At 39.4% G+C, this 8,171-nt stretch overlaps 1 protein-coding gene across 7 annotated transcripts in view; it reads right to left on the bottom strand.

The window, feature by feature from the left end:
• LOC106871082 (coiled-coil domain-containing protein 34) overlaps positions 1-8,171 on the bottom strand; it is a 110,824-nt gene that overhangs the window by 55,465 nt on the left and 47,188 nt on the right. The gene's annotated exons all lie outside the window — the stretch shown is intronic.

Genomic DNA, 8,171 nt, shown 5'->3' with positions numbered 1-8,171 from the left:
GCTTGAACAACTCTCACAAACCAGTCATCTATCCTTAGCTTCCATCCCCCCCCCCCCTATATAAATTAGCTCCCTTCAGATTCTCTACCCCATATTTACAAGTTAGACTCATGAAGTGGAAGTCAGAAAAAGAGAAAATGTTCAGATAAGCAACTCTTGTTTCCAACCTAACACATCGAAACCTAATTTCACAGTGCAAATCATAATTACTATTATTATTCATTAATTTATCTATGTACCCACACAGCTTCATTTATTCCATGCTGTATGTTATAGTAAACTTAAGAAAACCCTATGTTCAATTCAATTCAATTCAATTCTATCTCACCTTAACGCTCATTATAATTATTATTATTGTTATTGTTATTGTTATTCATTCATTTATTTTTTTTTTTGTCACAAAGTTTGGCTTACTGTACTATAACCTACACACTGTAGGTTATAGTCATAGCTATAGTTAACGTTAAGAAAGAAAATGTTCAATTCTGTTTACTCTTGCTCTAAATAAAAAATTCCATCTCTTCATGCTTTGTTTTCAACCGGCCCTAATTCTGGAAAATTTTTACTGCTCTCCCTCTCTGTTTCATTAAACACTTGTTTTTCCCATGTTGATTGTTAATTAGTAGCTAGCTTTATCTGTGGCTTTGCCACATTGGCTTCTGCTAGGGAATAGGGCTGACATAGTGCTTTGCTGTTTGTGGTGCACCTGCTCATCCTACCCCACCACCAATACCGGAAGTCTTTATCCTCTAACCTCTACCAGATGTCTTTCTCCTGAGCACCTCTAACAGTTTACTATACAGAACGCTTCCCCTTCCCTTCCCCTCCATCCATATCTAGTATCTACCACCTGTTGAAAGTAGTGATTATGTAGTGAATAGAATGATGGTGTAGTGTATGCAGGTTGAAAGCTATTTGTATGTTTACAAGATATGCCAAATGCAAGCTTTCTTTTTAGATGCATAATGTGACTGCTCCCCATCCCAGGTCTCACCAGCCCACACCTTCCACACCCTCAGAGTTGGTACATTTAATGCTGGTACATTGAAAGGTAGGTCTGGAGAGATTGTTGAGATGCTTGAACGGCAACATGTAGATTTGTGCTGCATCCAAGAAGTAAGATGGAGAGGAAATCCTGCTAGGTTCTTCACAGGGAAAGAACATAGGTATAAGATTTTCTGGGTAGGGAACACTGATGGGGTTGGGGGCATGGGTATACTCCTTACGAAGAAATGAGTTGATAAGGTAACCAAGATAGTCAGAGTCTGTGATAGAATACTTAAGCTTAGACTAGTGTTGCAACATGGATTAGCAACCGTTATCTCAGCCTATGCCCCTCAGCCAAGGCTACCTGATGAGCAAAAAGACCGATTTTATGACACCCTCTTACAGATTACCTCATCAATGAATGACAGGGACCTTCTCTTGGTGGCTGGCTGCTTCAACTGTTATGTTGGACAACATCCAAGGAGTTTCCATGGTGTATATGGTGGCAAAGGATTTGGCTCCTGCAATGAGGAGGGAACCAGGCTGCTGGAGTTCTGTGATGCAAATGATCTTATGAACTGTAATACTAACGTAAGGAAACCTGCCAGTCACCTATTCACCTACTAGTCTGGTTGGAACACAAGTCAGAGACTACATTCTCGCCAGGAAAAGGGCAAGACGGCTACTTACAAATGTCAAAACTTTCCCAGGTGAAGGATGCACTCCATAACATAGATTCATAGTTAGCAACTTCAAGATCAGGACTAAATGGCTGCCCAGAAGATGACCAGCATGGAAAAGAAGGGTCTGGAAGCTTAAGGATCCTCTCAATGGACAGAGATTTAGAGACGTATTACTTAAAACTTTTGACAAAACAGAGGAAGATATAGCATCACATAATGTGGAGGACAACTGGAGGTTCCTACTGTACAACCTGTGGAGGGCTATTGAACAGATCTGCAGATGGTGCAAAGTCCCCTCTCCACCTAAGGTAATGTCGTAGTGGAACAATATAGTTGACAGGGCTATTAGGAAAAAGAAACAGGCATGGAAGGACTGGAAGTGAGGTGGCAGGAGGGAATTGTATCAGATTGCCAGAAGGGAAGCTAGGAGACAGGTTTATTTAGCCAGAGGGGAAGCAGATAAGAAAAAACTTGCCATTGTTCTGCATCGTGAGGACCAGAGACATGAAGTGTTTCGTATTGCAAGACAGTATGTGAGAGAAAATTGCAATGGCATAGGAAAGAAATATGTCTGCATGGATGACAGCTCACTTGCATTTAATTATGCTGCAAAGAGAGAGACTTGGAGACACCACTATGAAAGGTTGCTAAATGAAGAGAATGAATGGGAAAAAGAGAGTCTGTCAAATGTTGACCCAACAGAGGGACCAGCTATTCAAATTGACAGTACCTTGGTAGATAAAGCAGTTAAGGGTATTTTTTTTAATTTGTACAAATAATAGTTCTAATTTGCATACTGTTTTGTTTTGCATGTGGATTTTTGGGTTCTGCTTTAATCAGCGTGTATTTTTGAGTATATATTGCTCACATGTTCACTCTATTATTGCTGGACTTGCTGGACGAGTTAGATGGGTTGGGCGAGTTTTCACATGGATAAATCTCTATTAAAACATAACATAACTAATGTATCACCTTTTCCTTTGTAGCAGTTGACTATGGTGCTGCTACACCAGTCATTGAATATTACTCCTAACCAGGTGATACACAAAGGAGTAATATTAGAACTATTATTTGTACAAATTAAAAAAAATACAAATACATTTACTAAACAAGGCAAAAGTCACCAAACTCAGTTTAACACCTATTCAGAACTGAATTAGAGCAATATAACAAGTTACAAATAATTACAGAGGTATCAAATAGTTGGATCAGGTGATGAAAGTTATGGAGAGTGTCTTAGCCCAATTAATTAGCAAGAGAGTTAGTTTAGATGAGATGCAGTTTGAGTTTAATCCAGGGAGAAGCACCACTGATGCTATATTTCTAGTAGGACAGTGGCAGGAGAAATTCCTAGCCAAAGATAAATCTCTGTACTTGGCTTTCGTTGACATGGAGAAAGCCTTTGACAGGGTCCCCGATCCTTTATTTGGTAGTGAATGTGGAAGCTAGGGATAGATGAGTAGTTGGTGAGAGCTGTTCAAGCCATGTACAGAGATGCTGTCAGTAAGATGAGGGTCAGCAATGAGTATAGTGAAGAATTCCGGGTAGAAGTAGGAGTTCACTAACGATAAGTCCTCAGTTCCCTCTTATTTATCGTAGTCCTCAAGGCAATAACAAGAATTCAAGACAGGCTGCTCCTGCGAGCTCCTCTATGATGATGAACTTGCTCTAATAGCTGAGGCACTACCAGAACTAGAGCAGATGTTCTAGGTGTGGAAGCAAGGTCTAGAATTGAAGGGCCTTAGAGTCAATCTAGCAAAAACCAAAATCTTAGTAAGTAGGAAATCAGACAAACCTCTTCAGGTAGATGGCTCTGCTTAATCTGCAGGAAAGGTATAAGTAGAAACTCCATAAGATGTAGCTGGTGTAAGCTACGGACACATGAGAGGTGCAGCAATATCAAAGGAAGGTTAACTGGGAAGATAGTTTTTGTATGTGGCAGATGCACAGGGGCAATAACCACCAAGGATGTACAGAAAACAGATTCCATCACATGCCAGAGAAAAAGTAGTTGATAGCATCCGTTACCTAGGTGACCAAGTCAGTAGCGGGTGTGGACGCTCTGAGAGTGTACCTGCCAGAATAAGAATAGGCTGGGCAAAGTTCAGAGAGCTCCTACCTCTGCTGGTAACAAAAGGCTTCTTGCTCAGAGTGAAAGGTAGACTATATGATGCATATGTGTGAATAGCCATGCTAGACGGCAGTGAAACATGGGCTGTGACTGCTGAGGGGAGAGTGAAAGGTAGATTGTATAATCTATGTGTGTGAACAGCCATGCTACACAGCAGTGAAATATGGGCTGAGGACATAACAGTGAAACTGTTGAGGGCATGTGTAAGTTTGAAAGAAATGAAGCTAGTATGCTCTGCTGGATGTGTAGTGTCATACATGACAGATTGTAAGCGCCCTGAGAGAAAAGTTGGACATAAGAAGCATCAGATATGGTGTGCAAGAGAGATGACTGTGCTGATATGGTCATGTAATGCATATGGACGAGGACAGCTGTGTGAAGAAGTGTCATACTCTAACAGTGGAGGGAATCTGTGGAAAAGGTAGATCCAGGAAGACATGGGACAAGGTGGTGAAGCACAACCTGCAAACTTTGGCCCTCACAAGTGAGGAAAATCTTTGGAGATATGCCGTGCTTGAGAAGACTCATCAAGCCAAGTGAGGTCATAGTCGTGGGGTGCCAGTGTCACATAACTGGCCCATTTAAAAGCACCCTTCAATCACAGGGTGACATGGCGTGCCTGTTGAACCGAGTGAAATCAATGTTGTAGCACATAAAAAACACCATTCAAGTGGGGTCGATGCCAGTGCTGCCAGACTGGCACCCATGCTCGTGGCACATAAAAAGCACCGTTCAAGCATGGCTGATGTCAGTGCCACCAGACTGGCTCCTGAGTTGGTGGCATGTAAAAAGCACCATTCGAGCATGGCTGATGCCAGTGTCGCCTGACTAGCATGTAAAAAGCACGATTCAAGTGTGGGCAATGTCAGTGCTGCCTGACTAGCACCCATGCTGCTCGACTGGATTCCATGCCAGTAGCACATTAAACGCACCCACTACACTCTCGGAGTGGTTGGCGTTAGGAAAGGCATTCAGCTGTAGAAACCTTGCCAAATTAGATTTGAGCCTGGTGCAGCCTCCCAGCTTGCCAGTTCTCAGTCAAACCGTCCAATCTACGACGATGATGATGATGACGGTAATTAGTATGTATTTGTGTACTGTTTGCTGCGTACTACAGTTTAGTCCTTGATTTATTTATTTTATTGTGAGGCTCATTAGTATTATTGGAAGTTGGCCTATTTTTATGAAAACAATCCATTTTGTTAAGGGATTTATCTTCAAAGTTGTTATAATATTTATGTTAGCAGCACTTGGTGTATTTCTTTTCTGAAGTGGGTTGCTTGTATTTTTGGTGCCTGTCTTAGTATTGCTCAAAGTACCAGTTTTGCAAAGGGGTTTAGTTGCACTTTCTTTATTGAGTTTATCTATATTATTATTGCTTATGTTACGATCTTGGTCCAATATGCAATTATTTTCAATATTGCTACTCTGGGTGGATTTCACCTTTCACTTTTAAAAGATTTCCCAGTTACTTACATTATTCCTGATATCTGTATCTGGTAGGTTCTGGGTCCTATACCTGTTCATATGTTCCTTCATTTCATTCTGGGGGCTATATATCAACTTATCCCTACACCCTGCCAGCACATTATTATATACTAGCTTAAAAGCTGCCTTATCGGGCAGCTTTTAAGCTAGCTCCTGTGGAGGGCTCTTCCTTAGGCCTTGAGCCCAACAGTGACACTTCATGCATTGAGTACATATTAAATTTTATTATATTTGAACAATATTTTTCAAGCAATGAACAATTTTCATCAAAACAATGTTATAATTTGTCGACTTGGAACTTATTGCAAAGCTGTATGATAAACAACAGTACCACCACCACTGCCATACACACACCATTCAGACTTCTGACACCACCACCATCAATACCTTTGACTTTGCTGCCTTCCCCTCCACTATCATTACCACTGTCTTTCACATTGCTTGCTCTCATCCCTGACCGCCTTGGTTACCACCCACCCCACCACTATCATCACCACTGCCTCTGCCTCTCTCCCAACTACAGCTCATACTATTACTATCACCCCCATTATCATCACAAAAAGTCAAAATGTGTGTGTTCAGTATCTTAGTTCAGCATCTTAGTTAAGAGTTGAGTCCCTTTTTCTCTCACCTACTCACTCTTTCTCTCTCTCTTATCATTACTCCCACTGCCACCATCAACACTACTACTTCTAATAAAAACATCATCAATTCTCCCTAAATTTCTTCGTCTCTCTTTCTTTCCCTCTTTTTTCTTTCTCTCTTTCTCTGTCTCTCTTTGCCACTGCCCTCACCGTCTCTATGCTTACTATTATTCTCACCCCAACATGAGCAATAGTTAAGAGAGTCAATGAATAGTGAGAGAGAGGGGGGTCGAAGTGTGACACACTGACACACAGAAATTAGTTTTCACATTTATTATATTATATTTTTTTTTTTTCTAAAAATATCTACATTCATGGAAAGTCTAGAGATACAGGTAAAAATATTTTTAACTATAGATTCAGTGATATTTTGGGGGTGATTAGAGTTAAAATTAATACATTTGAGGTTATCATTGGGTTTGTGGTATGGTTAATATAGACGTGTACTCAAATCCAAGGCAACATCTAAGAAGTTGACTTTAGAGTGTTCTTCCTCAATGGAAACAGATTAGATCCTTGAAAAATATGATTAACCTTTTCCTATATTTTTCTAAGTTAATATTATTAAGTTTATGTAATGTGAATAGAGCATCATTCCTATATAATCCCCCACCCACCTTTGCTATTAGCGGACATTAGAAATAGGATATAGATACCTACAAAGTCTGTTACCTGAGCGGAATTGCTGGATCTCATGGTAATGTCAAATATAACAGGCTTGTCCTTTCTTACCCAGTACTTTCACTTGAATTCACTTATAGATTTTCTAATTTTTAATATAACTAGCAGAAAGACTGCCCTCCAGGTGGTTTTCTGCTAACCACTTGATATTTTCACATTTGATTCCCAATTCTAATAATTTCTATGATATTTTACATCTAATTATTTCTTTGTATCATAGTGCTCACTCGTTGAGTAAATATTGCTTTCATTATTTTATTAGTCATAATCTCTCTTTTTTAAAGAAAATAGCAGTGATCACATAGAGATATTTTAATACCTATAAAGTATCAAATAGCCATAGCAACAAATTCACTTGATAATTCTTAGATAATGATGGAAAAGAAATAAGTCACATGAGTTCGAAGCATCAGTAAGTTTTAATAAGTTGTCCAATATAATTTTTTTCTAGTATGTGTAAACGATAAACTGAGAGCATTTACACAGTAAATTTAAGTCAACAAAATACCTCATCTGAAATAACGAAATAAAACTTTCGTATGTGTATTTCGTGTGCAAGATTCTTGATGTGAATACGTGTGTTGAAAGAAATACTATTAAACCTTAGGAGAGGCATTATGCCGGTAATAAACACACGCACTGGTTCAGTCCTTTATTTATTTATAAACAGTATTTAGTTTTTTTTGTTAAATCATTTCATTGCACTCTTGCAATCTCTTCAGTAACCCGTCTCTCCACTTCCATTTAATTTGAATGTATGATTCAGCGTTGTCTTGAAATTGTCCGGTATGAGCATGCTCATACCGGGTTACTGAAGAGATTGCAAGAGTACTGTTTATAAATAAATAAAGGACCAAACCATCCACTACTACCCTCCTTTCTCTCTCATTCACATACACATTTAAATGTACTATCTATTATGCATGCACGTACTCCCACTCATAGAAGCTCAGTACATACTTAAGCTTGTGGTTGTCCATTATATTTGGTCATCTCCTTCAATTGTGGTCATTTGATGAGTGTATTTCTTAAAGTGCAGCAGCAAAGGAAAAAGAAGCTATTTGTTCATCCAGAGAACCGCAACTATTACTACCTAAGCTTCACCTACTGTGTACTCTTACAAAGAAACCATGGAAGTAACAACACTTCATCACTGCAGGTACATGTGATATCCTAACTGCTGCAATGACAATAAATAAGTTAAATATAGTTCCCACCAATATCCACCTTGCCCGCTCTCTATACATCTGCTTCCAATGTTACACTTCTTAGACTGCATTTATAGATGCTCTGCATTTGAGCTGCAGGCTGGCAGATTAAAGTGGCATAGAAACAAATATGGGACTTTGCTTTGATTCTAAATATGTATCATTTATGGGGGTAAACCTCAGGGTATTGGCTTTATAAGTCTGGATGCAATGTAGGAACACACTCAGAAATTTGTATTATGTACATATTCTCTGTCATACACACACTATGTGTGCATGTGTGTGTGTGAGAGAGAGAGAGAGAGAGAGAGAGAGAGAGAGAGAGAGAGAGAGAGAGAGAGAGAGAGAG

The sequence above is a fragment of the Octopus bimaculoides genome, chromosome 1 (genome assembly GCF_001194135.2).
Source record: "Octopus bimaculoides isolate UCB-OBI-ISO-001 chromosome 1, ASM119413v2, whole genome shotgun sequence".
Classification (NCBI taxonomy): Eukaryota; Metazoa; Mollusca; class Cephalopoda; order Octopoda; family Octopodidae; genus Octopus; species Octopus bimaculoides.
The sequence above is the reverse complement of the archived record's forward strand: the minus strand, read 5'-3'. Positions and strand labels throughout refer to the sequence as shown.